The 17,411-nt window shown below is 45.1% G+C and overlaps 1 pseudogene; it reads left to right on the top strand.

Annotated features, from left to right (window-relative positions):
* LOC119280209 overlaps positions 1-13,680 on the top strand; it is a 108,255-nt pseudogene extending 94,575 nt beyond the window's left edge.
* Positions 13,681-17,411: the final 3,731 nt, after the last annotated feature.

The raw sequence follows: 17,411 nt of genomic DNA on the forward strand, positions 1-17,411 counted from the left end.
CTGAAGATTTTCACAAGACATGTTTATATACCAAGGGCATTGGTACCGGTTCATGGCACCAACCGTTACCAATACCCCCCTTTGGTACTGGTTGGTGCCACCAACCGGTACCAAAGGTCTCTTTTCAGCAGCCCAAAGGGCGGGAAACAGAGGCCTTTGGTACCGATTGGTGCCACCAACCGGTACCAAAGGGGGGAATTGGTACTGGTTCGTGGCACCAACCGGTACCAATGCCCACCTTTGGTATTGGTTGGTGCCAACTACCAGGACCAAAGGCCTCGTGCTGCCCGTGGCCAAAACATTAGTCCCACCTCGCTAGTTGAGAGGGGCGCGCAGTGGTTTATATGCCCGACTGCCACGCACCCCTCTCGAGCTCCTCTCCATTGCAGGCTTATGGGCCTATTGTCACTACTATGCCTGATGGGCCTACTGGGCCTTCTGTGGGCCTGAATGCTGGCCCATGGTAGGGTTTCTAGTCGTATTCACGTCGTGGTGGCCGAGTAGGTGGCTTTTTTTATTTTACCCAGTTTTTTTCTTTTTTTGCATAATTTATTTTGTTTTGTTTTTGGCTTTATTTTTTAGTTCTTTTTTCTTTTAGGTAATAAAAATTATAAACTTTCTGTTAGTGCCATTTTTTCCAATTTGAATAGTTTAAATTTGAATTTTTTGAAATTTATTTGAATCACTAGTTTTTGAATAACTTTAGTGTGAAAATAAAATTTTCAGTGATTCTTTTTCTTGTTATTTAATATTACTGTGTTTTATCATTATATTCAAAAACAGGTTTTGTTATTTTAGTTTGTAACACAAAAATTCTTTATGATAATTCTTATTGCTATTAAAGTTTCTAACAAAAAAAATTCTTTATGAAAATTCTTTTTTCCTTTTAATGTTTTCAACAGAAAATACTTTGATAATTTTGGTTGCATAAATTTTATATAATTTTAGTTTCAATAATACTAGAGGTTTATAAAAGTTTTTTGAGTTGATTCCTTTTGCTATTGGAGTTTAATAAAACCTTTTTAGTTGATTCTTTTTGCTATTGAAGGATATTATAGTTTTGTTTTAGTTGATCGTAACAGAATATTTTAATTTATTATTTTTAGTTCATTCTTTTTGCTATTAGTTCATTCTTTTTGCTATTAGTTCATTATTTGAGCTAAATGACCCTGAAATTGAAAAGCACTACAAATGAACTTTCAAAAAGTTGAAAGTTGGCATGGTATCATCATTTCACCCACATAGCATGTGCTAAAAAGTTGAGAGGGTTATGACAAAAACTGGATGCACTTCGTGTACAAAACAGGCAATCTCTTTGGAAGTATCAGGGTTTCGAATGAAAACTCATCTGCTACAAACGGATGTCATTTGTTCAAATGTAACTGCAGTGATATTCTAGATCAAAGGCATCATCATAATTGTTGTTGATAGAAATTCTTCACTTTTTCTTTGCTTGTGTCCTTTTCTTATTGCGTCGTAACCATGGATAATCTTCATCGTTTAACAGGGTGCTTGGGTCAGCCATGACTTTGAAGGGAGGAATTTCATGAAACTTTTCATAATCTTCAGACACGTATGTCTTGCCCTCCAATCCCATGATGTCTCTTTTTCCTGAAAGAACTATGTGGCGCTTTGGCTCATCGTATGATGTATCTGCTTCCTTATCTTTTCTTTTTCTCGGTTTGGTAGACATGTCCTTCACATAGAAAATCTACGCCACATCATTGGCTAGGAAAAATGGCTCGTCTGTGTACCCCAGATTGTTCAGATCCACTGTTGTCATTCCGTACTGTGGGTCTACCTGTACCCCGCCTCCTGACAGATTGACCCATGTGCACTTAAACAAAGGGATCTTAATATCATATCCATAGTCAAGTTGCTGCATCAAAGCCTCTTGGTTACTGCATCAAAGCGGACACCACTGTTTTGGTTGGTGCTCTTTTGATCTTGGGTGATCGTGTAAAATGTATTCCCATTTATCTCGTACCCTTTGTAAGTCATTACAGTCGAAGATGGTTCCCTCGCCAATGAGTACAGGTCATCAGAAATAGTGTTGTCACACCTGAGATGTGTTTGGAACCAACTACAGAAACTCCTGATGTGTTCACGTGTAATCTAGTCGTCACACTGGTCCGGGTGTTTGGAGTGCAGAATGTTCTTGTGTTCATCGACATACAGGGTCACCAAGGTAGAATTCTGTAGAACCGTGTAGTGTTCTTGAGACCAAGAATGCCCGTTCCTACATATTATTGAGTCCCTCCTAGCGTGCCTTTTCCACCCAGTCTCCCGTCATACCGCGATTGAGGGATACCTATCTTATTAAGGTCAGGAATGAAGTCAACACAAAACCCAATGACATCCTCTGTTTGATGGACCATGGAGATGCTTCCTTCTGGCCTAGTGCGGTTACGGACATATTTCTTTAGGACTCCCATGAACCTCTCAAAGGGGAACATATTGTGTAGAAATACAGGGCCCAGAATGACAATCTCGTCGACTAGATGAACTAGGATGTGCATCATGATATTGAAGAAGGATGGTGGGAACACCAGCTTGAAACTGACAAGACATTGCACCACATCACTCCTTAACCTTGGTAGGATTTCTGGATCGATCACCTTCTGAGAGATTGCATTGAGGAATGAACATAGCTTCACAATGGCTAATCGGATGTTTTCCAGTAGAAGCCCCCTCAATGCAATAGGAAGCAGTTGCGTCATAATCATGTGGCAGTCATGAGACTTTAGGTTCTGGAACTTTTTCTCTGCCATATTTATTATTTCCTTTATATTCGACGAGTAGCCAGACGGGACCTTCATACTGAGCAGACATTCAAAGAAGATTTCCTTCTCTTCTTTGGTAAGAGCGTAGCTGGCAGGACCTTCATACTGCTTTGGAGGCATACCATCTTTTTCGTGCAAACGTTGCAGGTCCTCCCATGCCTCTGGTGTATCTTTTGTCTTCCCATACACGCCCAAGAATCCTAGCAGGTTCCCTCAAAGGTTCTTCGTCACGTGTATCACGTAGATTGAAGAGCGGACCTCTAGATCTTTCCAGTAGGGTAGGTCCCAAAATATAGATTTCTTCTTCCACATGGGTGCGTGACCCTCGGCGTCATCCGTAACAGATAGTCCGTCAGGACCCTTTCCAAAGATTACTTTTAAATCATTGACCATAGCAAGTATGTGATCACCGGTATGCATGGCGGGCTTATTCCGGTGATCTGCCTCGCCTTTCTTTCGACATTGATGGTTGGTCGGAAGGAATCGATGATGCCCCAGGTACACATTCTTCCTGCATTTGTCCAGGTATATACTTTCAGTGTCATGTAAACAGTGCGTGCATGTGTGTTATGCCTTGTTTGTCTGTCCTGAAAGGTTACTGAGAGAAGGCCAATCATTGATGGTGACAAACAGCAACACATGCATGTCAAATTCCTCCTGTTTGTGCTCATCCCACGCACGTACACCATTTCCAATCCACAGTTGTAAAATCTCTTCAACTAATGGCCTTAGGTACACATAAATGTCGTTGCCTAGTTGCTTAGGGCCTTGGATCAGAACTGGCATCATAATGAACTTTCGCTTCATGCACATCCAAGGAGGAAGGTTATAGATACATAGAGTCACGGGCCAGGTGTTGTGATTGCTGCTCTGCTCCCCAAAAGGATTAATGCCATCTGCGCTTAAACCAAACCATATGTTCCTTGCGTCACCTGCAAACTCCTCCGAGTACTTTCTCTCGATTTTTCTCCACTGCGACCCTTCAGCGGGTGGTCCCAACTTCCCGTCTTTCTTACGGTCCTCTCTGTGCCATCACATCAACTTGGCATGCTCTTTGTTTCTGAATAGGCGGTTCAACCGTGGTATTATAGGAGCATACCACATCACCTTGGCAGGAACCCTCTTGCGGGGGCGCTCGCCGTCAACATCACCAGGGTCATCTCGTCTGATCTTATACCGCAATGCACCGCATAACGGGCATGCATTCAAATCGTCGTACGCACCACGGTACAGGATGCAGTTATTAGGGCATGCATGTATCTTCTGCACCTCCAATCCTAGAGGGCATAAAACCTTCTTTGCTGCATACGTACTATCGGGCAGTTCGTTATCCTTTGGAAGCTTCTTCTTCAATATATTCAGTAGCTTCTCGACTCCTTTGTCAGGCACACCATTCTCTGCCTTCCACTGCAGCAATTCCAGTACGGTACCGAGCTTTATGTTTCCATCTTCGCAATTGGGGTACAAACCTTTTTTGTGATCCTCTAACATGCGATCGAACTTGAGCTTCTCCTTTTGACTTTCACAATGTCTCCTTGCATCAGTAATGATTCAGTGGCGATTATCATCTGGTTCATCTTGATCTTCAACAGCTTCCCCCGTTGCAGCATCACCGTATTCAGGGGGCACATAGTTGTCATCGTCCTCTTCTTCTTCGTTGTCTTCCATCATAACCCCTATTTCTCCGTGCTTGGTCCAAACATTATAGTGTGGCATGAAACCCTTATAAAGCAGGTGGGTGTGAAAGGTTTTCGAGTCAGAGTAAGACTTCGTATTCCCACATATAGGGCATGGACAACACATAAAACCATTCTGCTTGTTTGCCTCAGCCACTTCGAGAAAATTATGCACACCCTTAATGTACTCGGAGGTGTGTCTGTCACCGTACATCCATTGCCGGTTCATCTGCGTGCATTATATATAATTAAGTGTGTCAAAAACCAATTCCAGAACATCATGAATAGATAATTAAGTGACCAAATTAATTGAAGTTCATCACCACATTAAAACCAAAGTACATACATCGTTCTCATTGAACAACATATAGCTCTCTAGAGCATCTATTTAATTAAACCATACATTGAAACTATGTAAAACATTTCAATACGAAAACACATGCGATCATAATCGCAACCAAGGTAACAATTGATCCAACGGAATAATGATACCAAGCCTCGGTATGAATGGCATATATTCTAATCTTTCTAATCTTCAAGTGCATTGCATCCATCTTGATCGACGACATCCGCAACATGCAACTCCAATATCATCTTCTCCTCCTCATTTTTTTCATTTTTCCTTCAAGAAATTGTTTTCTTCTTCAACTAAATTTAACCTCTCGACAATAGGGTCGGTTGGAATTTCCGGTTCACATACCTCCTAGATAAATAAAATCTATGTCACATTGGTTGGCATAATTGTCATAAACAATAAATGAACCAAATAGTTATAAAGATAATATATACCACATCCGAATCATAGACAGGACGAGGGCCGACGGGGGCGGATACCAAAACCATCGCACTATATAATAAGAAGCAATAATAAAAGTAAGAAAATTATACAAGTATCTATCTAAACATACAAGTAAGAATTTGTTCCTTTCAGAAAAAGAAGATAAGAACAAGAGGCTCACCATGGTGGTGCCGCCGACGAGATCGGAGAGGGTGATCGACGGCGGTGAAGACGGGGACGGGACGTGACGAACCGCTAAACCTAGACAAATATTGAGGAAAATTGAGCTTGGAGGTTGAGCTTGGAGTGGAGAAAGCTTAAGTAGTGTGGCTCGGGAATTCCATCAAACACCTCATGTGCATAGGAGGTGAGCTAGAGCACCACAAAGACCTCTCCCCTCGTCGGCCAGAAAAAATACAGCAGTGTGCTCTGTTCTTACGAGAGGGGGTATAGGCATCTCATTGGTCCTGGTTCATGGCTTGAACCGGTACTAAAGACCACCCTTTGGTCCCAGTACAAGCCACCAACCGTGACCAATGGTGGTGGGCCAGGAGCGAGGCCCATTGGTCCCGGTTCGTCCCACCAACTGGGACCAGGGGCCAGACGAACCAGGACCAATGCCCCACGAGGCCCGGCAGGCCCCCTAGCCTCACGAACCGGGACCAATGCCCCCATGGGTCCGGTTCGTGACTGAACCGAGACTAATGGGCTTATCTGGCCCGAATGAAAGCCCTATTTTCTGCTAGTGTTTCTTGGACCAAAAGCACACCAGAAGTCTTGGAGACAAAGTCGGAGACGTAACAAGGAGGGCACAAGGCAGGAGGGCGCGCCCAGAGGGGTAGGCGCGCTCCCACCCTCGCGGGCCCCTCGTAGCTCCACCGACCTAGTTCTTTCGCCTATATATACTCTTATACCCTAAAAACATGAAGGGGAGCCACGAAAACACTTTTCCACCGCCGCAACCTTCTGTACCCGTCAGATCCACTTGGGGCCTTTTCCGGTGATTTGCCGGAGGGGGAATCGATCCTGGAGGGCTTCTACATCAACACCATTACCTCTCCGATGAAGCATGAGTAGTTTACCACGGACCTTCAGGTCCATAGTTATTAGCTAGATGGCTTCTTCTCTCTCTGTGATTCTCAATATGCAGTTCTCCTCGATGTTCTTGGAGATCTATTCGATGTAATATTCTTTTGCGGTGTGTTTGCCGAGATTCGATGAATTGTGGATTTATGAACAAGATTATCTACGAATATTATTTGGTTCTTCTCTGAATTCTTATATGCATGATTATATATCTTTGCAAGTCTCTTCGAATCATTGGTTCGGTTTGGCCTACTAGATTGATCTTTCTTGCCATGGGAGAAGTGCTTAGCTTTGGGTTCAATCTTGTGGTGTCCTCTCCCAGCGATAGTAGGGGCAGCAAGGCACGTATTGTATTGTTGCCATCGAGGATAAATAGATGGGGTTTATATCATATTGCTCGAGTTTATCCCTCTACATCATATCATCTTGCTTAATGCGTTACTCCGTTCTTAAGAACTTAATACTCTAGATGCATGCCGGATAGCGATCAATGTGTGGAGTAATATAAGTAATGCAGGCAGGAGTCGATCTACTTGACACGGACGTGATGCCTATGTTCATGATCATTGCCTTAGATGTCATCATAATTATACGCTTTTCTATCAATTGCTCGGCAGTAATTTGTTCACCCACCGTAATACATGCTATCTCGAGAGAAGCCACTAGTGAAATCTATGGCCCCCCGGGTCTCTTTTCCATCATATTAAGTCTCTTTTCCATATTATTGAATCTTGTCTACTATTTCGCAATCTTTAATTTCCAATCTATACATCAAAAATACCAAAAATATTACTTTACTATCTCTATCAGATCTCACTTTTGCGAGTGACCGTGAAGGGATTGACAACCCCATTATCGCGTTGGTTGCACGTTCTTGATTGTTTGTGCACGTATTCCGTGACTTATGCGTCATCTCCTACTGGATTGATACCTTGGTTCTCAAAACTGAGGGAAATACTTACGCTACTTTGCTGCATCACCCTTTCCTCTTCAAGGGAAAACCAACACAAGCTCAAGAGGTAGCACGTGCCTCTAGAAGCAAGGATGACCAACCCCGACTCAAACTTAGTGGTGTCGTGCTCTCCTAACCCACATTATTCATACCAGTGCCCCGTCATACCGCACTCATAACAAAAGGTTGAGAGCTTCTCAACCTTCACTCTATAAGGTTCAATTACACCCGCCTTGGTAAATCTGACGACTCTTGTTAGTTCTTCCCTAACATCGAACCTCACTCTAACTCTTATAAACTCGCCAGAAAAACCATTGGGTAGTGTCTCCTGAACCTCTTGTACTTTGCCAATGCATCTCGCTAGATTTTCCAGAACACTTTTGTTTCTCAGAACTCCATTGGGCAGTTTACGAATCCGCGCCCAAGTTTCCAAACGATCAAGCTTTGCCTATTTTTGGCTTGGTGAAACCATCATACTCAGCAAGAATTAATGCATAACCTTTGAAATCCCAGGGACCCTGGTGCATGGCCTTGTTCCAATCACCCAAGCCGTTCAATTGGATGTAAAAGAGGTTAGGGTTTATCCTCCTCCAAACTACCTTTGTGCCAGATTCCATGCCGCACACATATCACCAATGAGGGCACTCTGACTAAACATTTTGGTGGTCAGTAGACGCCGAAGCGCTAGCAACTTTGGCTTGACCTCCTTTGTATCAATCTCATCTTCCCAAACCAAGTCATCAAGTTCGTCCTCCTGCAAGGTTAGGCGATCAAGAAGATTGGTGGCACCGTCAATTCCCAACCCTTTGGGCTGTTCTTCATCCCCCTGACTAGCCATGCCTCACAGTGAATCGCCAGAAAAAACAACGAAGACTCCTCCAAAACCCTAGCAACACCCTGCTCCCCACCAAGGTCGGGTAGGCGATCAGTCGCCCCCTGGTTCAGCCCATCCCTGGTCGTCAGGTTAAATGCGAAATGCACTAGCCAGTTCGCCCAACCTCTTTTCGAGGCAAGAACAAGGGGTGCCGTCTACTTGAGGCTACTACAGCCGTTTTCTTCGAGATTTTTTCCTTTATTTTATTTATTTCATTTCTTTTCTTTTTTCTTCTCAGTTTTTCTTTGGTTTTCTACATTCACTTTTTTCTTACTTTTATTTTGATTCTTTTTTTCTTTTTACTTCTCTGTTTTTCACTCCTTTTGCATTTTGTTTCTTAGTTTTTTTATTTTCTATTTACTTTTGTTTATTTTGTTTCTATTTTTGGTTTTCTTTGCTCTTTTGGTTATTATTACATTTTTTATATATGACCATAATATTTTAAAAATACACGTCTAACATTTCTTCGCCATTTTTCGTTTTCTCTTAGGTTTATTTTGCTATTCTCTCTACATTTTTGTATATGTCAACAATTTTTGATAAGTGATCAACATTTTCCGAATGCTTATTCAACATTTTTAAATATTTGTTCAACACTATACATACTTTTTCAAAGAAATAAATATATACATATTCAATATTTTTCAAGTACTCGATCAACATTTTTTAATATTTATTCAACATTTTTTAAATACTTGTTCAACATTTCAAAAACTTGTTCATCATTTTTAAAAATACATGTTCAACATTTTTTTCAAATACCGTTGAGCATATTTTCATATTTGTTCAATATTTTCATATACTGTTCAACATTTCAAATAATTATACAACATTTTTAAATACTTGTTCACCATTTTTCAAATACTCGTTCAACAATTTTTAATACTTATTCAACATTTGTCAAATACTTGTTCAACATTTTTAACACTTATTTAAAATTTTCAAAATTTGTTCACCAATTTTCAAATTCTTTTTCAACACTTTTTATATTTTCAAATACTTGTTCAACATTTCAAATGAGCGGTTTTGCTGGCCCATCTGGGCTCCCCCGACCGGCCCGTGTCGTCAAGGTCTCTGCAGTTTGGCTTCTTTCCTTCCCTCTCCTCTCCTCTCCTTTTTTTTTCTTATCTAAATCTAAATAGAAAAGAAAGAAAACCCTCTCGTCTGATCTCTCTCTCCCTCTCCCCGACGGTCCGACATCTCTTCGTCCTCCGCCGCCGCCCGCACACGCCATCCCTATTCCTGCCAGACTCAAGCGGAGCGGAACGAGTTCTTCCTCCTCTCGGTGAGCTCCAATACGCTCTCTCCCCTTCTCCTTCTTCGAGCAAGCCGACGCCAAAACCCTATCCGGCAGACCTAGCTCCGACTCCGATGACGAGAAAGATGGTGTTGTTGAGAGCCCTGCTGCTCTTGTGTTTGTGTAGGCTAGCCAGATGCACCCGACCCTCCCCCGCTCTAGTGTTTGCGACTGCTAGTGATGTTCCTTGTTATCACGCCTATCGTCTGCGAGCACCCTGCCCGTGTTTCCTAAAACAAAAGAAAAGAAAAACAGCCTGATTTGGCCGTGATGATATTGTGCTTGCCGCACCGCTGTATGATCGATGACGTGTGGCGATTGTTTCATGCATGATTTCACCATATGGATTATGGTAGATTTTAGTCCTTTCCTTTGTTTGCGGCACTAGGCTCCGTAGACTGTTACTGCTGTATAATGAATATAGGAACTGATTTCCCCCCTCATATCCACCGTCGTGCAACTGTTCGCATTTCCTCTAGAGATTGATGGAGCGTATATCGTATCACATAAGTACATATGATGATAGAAGTTCTTGTTATCTATATGCCCTCAATACAGAGTCTAATAAGTTAGATACTTTATATTTCAAAAAAAAGTTTCATTTATATACATAAATGAAACAATAATAACAGGATAAACAGAAAAGATTGTCCAAAATCGTTATATGTATTGCTCAACCTTGTTGACTATATTTCTCTTGTTTTGCCTGTACGACCTGTTGCAAGTGTTAACTTTTTGTCTAGATAAAAACTGGACGAAAGCATCTTGCAATTCTGCATGCTATTAATTTTAGTTATTGACCCTGCATATTCTTTTGCCGATTAAGACTAATGCATTGTAGTGTAGCCCCTCTCAAGAGTGGGCTAGCTAGCATCTATACGCCGTTGGTTCCAATTCTACCCGCTTCCCTCAAACCATCATGCCACGCCCGCATCGCGTCTTAACTAACGTGAAAATCAAATCTTCCGGCACATCAATTACTGAATATAATGGAGATGTCTGCGAATAATCCTCGACTAACATGAAAAATCAAATCCTTCACAGTCAGGTGGCCAGAATGCCTGCGAAGAAGCGCCCGCACTCATCGTCCGCTCGCTCCGACCTGGATGACCAGGTCAAGGAAGCCACTCCCAGCACAACTGGCTCTGGCACGGAAGGCAGCGGGGATGGAAGGCACTCCCCAAGGATCGCCAAGGATCGACATGATAGTTGTAAGCTTTGAGCAACGCGTACCACCGACTCCTCCTCATGATGGCATTCTCTGTTTCTGTGTGGGGGTCGCTAAGTAGCATCCGTGTTTGATGGCCTTGGCAGATTCCAATGAGGAGGAGGAGCAGGAAAGCAGTGGCATTGTTAGCAGTCGGGGTGATGACGAAGGCGGCAACAACAGCCAGCCGGCCCAGCCGTCCAAAAGCGACAGCAGTGAGATGGATGCGTAAGTGAACGGTGAACACCTCTCTTTCTCCTTCCCATGGACAAGAGGTCCCTGTTTTCCTGGCTCCTGAATGGTGTGCGACCACGGCCAACTCTTTCGTCCTAGCTCTTTGCGGCTAGCCTGACCTTCTTGATTTAAATGGTCTTACCTTGCTTACACCCCGGTGTGACCTCCCTGGTCAGCCTTCCAGCAGTGCATCTGTGTTCATGTTGTCAAATGGTTCTGTGGAGATGCCATGCTCTCATGGCAAAAAGCATTCAAGATCACCTAGCCCATGTAAGCTCTACACATTGAGTTATCAGTTTCATAGCAAGTACGGCCTTCGTCTGTATTTGGAACCTCGATCTTCGTGTTTCCTACTGTGCATTTGAAGTGTTCGCAAATTACTTGGTCATGAATTGTCGTATCGTGTTCAGTATCATCTTGGTTCGGTTGTTGCTATCCTAACTGCCACGAGTCCAATAGCTCTTAAGCTGATTAGGTGTCTCGAGTCTCAACTCACTTTCGTGCATAGGTATTTCTTAAACGCATGGTAGCAAAACATTTTTCTTCCCCAGTTGTCCTTGTCAATCTTTTCCTGGCAATGATTTCCTCTCTACCGAAATTCAGTAGCTCACACATAATAGAGACCAGATTTATTTCTTTAGACGATTTTTCTATCTTTGTATGTGTTTCTCCTGCAGTTAATATAATACTTAATACGAGCTGCTAGGGGAGATTCAGCCCCTCAGTTGCTGAAGGATCCGTGCAGTTTCTTGTTAGGAAAGCATTTTGTCCACTAGATAAACTTTGTTATCAGATTCTGGCACACATACCTTATCACATGATATCACTCAGCTGGCCAACTGAATCAAATCAATTCCACCTGCTACATATTTCTTTGGAAAAAGAACAAAAATATCACATAACACTTGTAAGTGTTCTCTGTGTGGGATTAGTGAGTTTGTGGCTTTGTTTATAGTTCTACCTTTTGTTTTTATACATGGAGGACAATCAACATTTTTTTTCTCATTTCACTTGTTTACTCGCATGTAAACATATATTTTGCCTCATGAAAGGCGGACAATATGTATCATCATAATACAATTGCGACGAGGACACGATGATTGTCAAGGAGAAAAGAGGGAGAAAGTATGATGTTTCGGTGGTAAAGCTTGATGAAGGTGAGGCATCATAGTTGAAGAATCATGTTTGCCACTACTGCAAGATTCAATTGGCGCACCTTCGTTACCACACAGTAGGCCATGCATTGTAGTTACCACATGTCCTATATGATTGTCCATACTAAGATGCGACCATCCATCGCTGGTGGTGATTAGGGAGGCAGAGATTGGCTAGGCATGCGCATGACATCAGAGTGGCGAAATAGTGGAGGGGTGGACCATATTGGTGTAACAACGGTGGAACTGAGAGGCTGATGAGGAACGATCGAGGAATGAAGCGTGATGAAACTGATGATGCAGCTTTAGTTGAATGAGAGTTTTGGGCTGAGAGTAGTGAGGTGAGAGATTGTCTTCTCCCGTGAGGAAGGTGAAGATGGAGATGCCCTATGGGGAGCAAGAGAGCACAATGCATGGTGGTGACTGCAGAGGGGCATAGTGCAGAAATATGGCGATGAAAAAACCACACATGTGCCTCACTTGACAACTATGTTAACCGAACAGAAGTATCACTTGAGGAATAATTCTATATGTTCTGTTTTTATTTTGTAGCCACGCATGGGCACCTAACTAGTATCTTGAATGTACAGCTGAGTGAACCATGCATGTATATTTTTATTATTGCTAAAGTCTTAACTTTGGATGCTATTGTTAGGCTTAGTGGGACACACCTCGTTTTCTATAAACAAGGTTTTTGCAGTGTAGATTTCTATTCTTGCTACTGTTTTTTATTTAAATAACAGGCTCGTATGAAGTATTATTGCATTTATATCAACATCAAGGCAAGCAACCTATGAAATATGATTGCATATATCAATACCAAGGGTTGAGATTGCTAACCAGACCTAGCACCCGGTATTTAAATAATGGGCTCATGCTTCTACAACGTGCTGGAATTGTTGATGTTTTTGTGTATTGTTGCATAGCCTAAATATAGATTAACAATTGGTGATGTTTGATTTGCTAGGTCATCGGGAATGCACATCTTTGTCAAAAACCTCATCGGCAGGACAATCTGCCTCAAGGTCCATTCATCAGACACTGTATACACCGTCAAGGCAAACAGTACCACCTCGTTTTCAACGGGGTGCATCTAGAAGACAGCCGTGCATTGTCTCATTATGGCATCCAGCATGAATCTATGGTTGACCTCCAGGAAAAGATGCAAATCTACATAAAGGAGGCGCTAGCAGGCAGGACCATCACTCTCGAGGTCGGTAGCTTGGACACCATTGACACCGTGAGGGCCAAGATCCAAGAAAAAGAGGGTTTTCCCAAGGATCAGCAGTGTCTCATCTTTGCTGAAAATCAGCTGGAGGACAGGGAGCGCACCTTGGCCGACCACAACATTTGGAAGGAGTCCACCCTTCTCCTTGTCCTCCTCCCATGTCCAGGAGGTATGAATATGATGCGCATCTTTGTGAAGTCGTTGACAGGGAAGATCGTCAACCTTGAGGTTGGGTACTCGGATACTATCGACAGCGTCCGGGTGAAGATCTACCAGAAGGAGGGCGTTTCCCCAAACCGTCAGCGCCTCAGCTTCAAAGGAAAACGGCTGGAGGGCGACCGCACCCTGGCGTACTACAACATTCAGAGAGAGTCTACCATTGATTTCGGGCTCTTTCTTTCTGCTGGTTGAGGTGTATGGCCATTCAACAACCAGTTTTATTTTGACACAGTCTTCCAGTAATGGTGTGCTATCAGTAGAACTATCATTCTAGTTCGTTCGTATATCTACATCATTACACCTTTCCAGTGGTGGTGTGGTGTGTTATTCAGTAAAATAAAACCACGTTCTGGGGGCGACCCGGCGCAAAAAAAAGGCTTGGGGGCGAGTTGCCCCCTAGTCGCCGGTCCCAGGGCCGCCCCCAGGCGCATCTATTTTTTTTTTTAAAGTTCGGCGAAATTCGGTTAAACACGGGTAAATTTCGGCAAACTTCGGCATATATTACATGTTTGCGACGCGTTTACATAGCAAATAAAACTAAAAAAGAAATCGCTAAACGCGGAGTAGTCGCCATCGTCGCCGCCGTCCTCGCCGCCGGCCTTCTCCTTGACGCGGCCGTCCCTGCTGCACCCCTGCCCGGCGTCGCCATGGCGGACAGGTGCCGCCAGCAGCGGCGCATCGTCGTTGCTGTCGTCGAGGACGATGACTCCTCCTTCGCGGCCCCGGCAGCGCTGCTCAAAGCGCAGCGCCGCAGTGCGGTGACCTGGCGCTCACTCTCCATCCTGAGGAAGTCCTTGCGCGCCCATTTCAGGGCGGCATCGTCGTCGAGCGCCACCTCGCCGGGCTCCGTCTTCGCGACGGGGAGACCAGGATCCGTTTTCACCGGCGTGAGCCCGGGCTCCGTCTTCGGCTTGACGAAGCGCGGAGGAGCCGATGAGGGGGCGCGCCGGCCGCCTTCGTTGATGACGATGCCGGCGCTGCGAGTGCGCCGGCCGAGCGGCGTCTCTGCCACAGGCTCGGTCTTGACGCCGAGCAGCGCCGGAGAGCCGGAGGAGTGGGAAGAAGATCACGATGAGGAGGAGGAAGACGATGAAGAGACGAACCTCCTGGGCAGCCATTACCCGGCGCGTCGGCGGCGGGCCAGGGCCGGGGCCGCCGGGGAAAGGTATGTCAGTGGCGTCTCGTTGCCGCCCTCAAGGTGCGCTAGCACGCCGTCGAGCGTGCGGCCGGGAACGCCCCACCACACGAGGCGGCCCTCACTGTTCTTCATGCCGCCCACCACCGGCGCCCCATTGGTGGACGGCATCCTCGGCTCCTGACAACGCTTGAAGTACGCCGCCCATGCCGAGTGGTTGTCGGCCGCGTACTAGGGGAGGGCGCGCTGCTCGTCGGTGAGGGAGGCGCGCGCGAGCTCGACCTCGTCGACGAAGTAGGCGGTCCGCGCCGCAGCGTCCGGCAACGGCGGAACGAGCACTCCCCGTTGCTGAGCCGCCACCCCAACGGCCCGGCGCGCATGACCGGCGGTGCTGGGATGTTGGCCTCGAACAAGAGCCACGACTCCTGTTCGCGGAGCGAGCGGCAAACGAAGCCGTTGGCCGCCGCCTCATCGCCGGGGAAGCGTTCGGCCATTGGGGGTTGTTGGAGGGAGGGCTCGGAGGCGGCGCACGGGAGAGGGAGAGGGAGGGCTCGGCGGCGGCGCTGCACGGCAGAGGGAGAGGGAGAGGGCTTGGCGGCGAGGGCTGGTGTGGCATGAGGCGAGGGAGGGCGCCGACTTATATAGCCGCGCCCGTATGTACGCGTGGCAGGAGGGGAGGCGACGCCGCGCCGCCCGTGACGCGCTGCCCGTTAGGAATCAATGGCAAGGCTGACCAGCGGCGGCAGCGCGACAGCCTTGGCATTGATTACCGCGGGAACCGAGGCGATGAGGGCGATGAAGCGCCCGTCAGGCTGACTCGGCGGGCCTGCGGTTGCTTCACGCCAAAACTACTCGCCCCGGCGCCTCCGGGCGCCCCCAGCGCGCCGGGTTCGGCCTGGGTCCGCCGGCGCTGATTTCGGCCCAGGCCGGCGAAAATCGGGCTCCTGAGGGCTCGACTGGGCCGTTTTTTCGGCGCCGACGTGAAAAAAACGCCTGGGGAGGTTGTTCTCGGAGCGCGGCTGGAGATACTCTTAAGGTGTTCATTTTATCTACTCCTTAACATACTATTGTGCCTTCTGAGTAGATATGAGTATCAAGAAGAGCGAAAATTGCTTTTGGAGGCCGAGCTCCATGGAGGCCTCCTTTTGTAAAATTCAAACATCAAAATTCATATTTTTACATTTTAAAAATTCTGAAAATATACAGATATACATGGAGGCATAATGTATATGTCTGCAAATTTTCAGCACAAAATACGTCGAAATAAGGGTTGTGCAAACAATAAAAATCTGGGTCTTTTTAACACATGATACTATTCATCCTCGTCCAAAAAATTGACTTTTTTTGTAGAGGTCGCATTTCAAGGTATTTCATCCTGAATTTTTACACACATACATTTCATCCTTATATAGTTGCATAATTTTTTTCATAATTTTTTTAAATTAAGAAGTTTAAATTTTGAATTAAAAAAATTAAGGGCTCCATGGAGCTCGGTCATCAAAACAACGTACTCCAAGAAGAACTACTATTAAGAATCTTTGGGTATGTTGTTATATATCAGTTAATTGTTGTTCACCAAAAGAGCCTCCTTTAGTCACCTCTTTTCTTTCCGCCTACCCAATAAGGATAATTTATGTGTTGTCACAGTCAAAAGTTGAAGTGATGGCAACCTTCTATCCCTAGTCGCCGCCACGCCGTGCAAATCACCGCCCCCGCGGCACCCACGTCCACCTTGCCACCCACATGCCATTGATAGTGGTGGGATCCGGCTCCGCCGCCCTTCTGCAGCGCTCGGCGGGTGGATCAACGCTGGCCACCCATCTGTAGCGCTCCTCCCACTACTGCAGGATGGTTCAAACCCCGCAATCCAATTAGAGACCCTTCGGTGAAACTGTGTGCCATGCATTAATGACAAACGGTGATGTAATAAAACGGTCAAAAAGATAAAAAAATATTTGCGATGGCGGAGACATCAAACACGATTTACATTCGAGTTGCATGTGCGATGCTTGGCATACGGTTCACTCCAATGAACAGTTTGCAATGAGGCAGAACAACAGAAACGGGTAGCCAGATGAAGGTGTGTGGGATATACGGCATACCGTTCACTCGGATGAACTGTTTGTGATTAGGCAACACAACAGAAATGGTCAGCCAAATCAAAGGTGTGGATATACGGCATACAGTTCATTCGGATGAACTGTTTGCGTTGAGCCAAGAGAACAGAAACGGTTGAACTTAGCAAGATGTTTGTGGTACATGGCAAAGAGGTATGTGATCAAAAATGTGTGTGAAGACCAATAATAACACATGCGATTGCTGCTAATAAGCCATGTGTGTTGTGGGCAAACACATCCTGGTATACAATTGTCAGCGATTGATGAATTCATCACCGACGGTTTCCTTACTATGTTTTATGTGTGATATTATTGCATACAGAAGAACAACATGTATACTAATAAGGACATGATTGCATAACCAAATTAAACATCCAATTACATAGGTGGCTAGTACACACATGACATTTCCACTCACTAAAGTAAACTATTACATGCATAATTAATTAGGATAAATGATCATCTGATCATCATCTATTTCTTGTGACGCTTGTTGCCACTGCTCTACTAGGATAAATAGAATAGTATTCTTTATTGTGAATAGTGTGCTCTGTTGGGCACACAAGTATATGGCTCATAGCCTTGGGCGAGCAATGTGCCCGCACGCGTCGTGCTAGGTGGATGTTCCTTCTATGCTTAGTTTCCATTAATTGATGGCGTTTTATGAACAC

This window comes from Triticum dicoccoides, chromosome 3B, assembly GCF_002162155.2.
Source record: "Triticum dicoccoides isolate Atlit2015 ecotype Zavitan chromosome 3B, WEW_v2.0, whole genome shotgun sequence".
Classification (NCBI taxonomy): Eukaryota; Viridiplantae; Streptophyta; class Magnoliopsida; order Poales; family Poaceae; genus Triticum; species Triticum dicoccoides.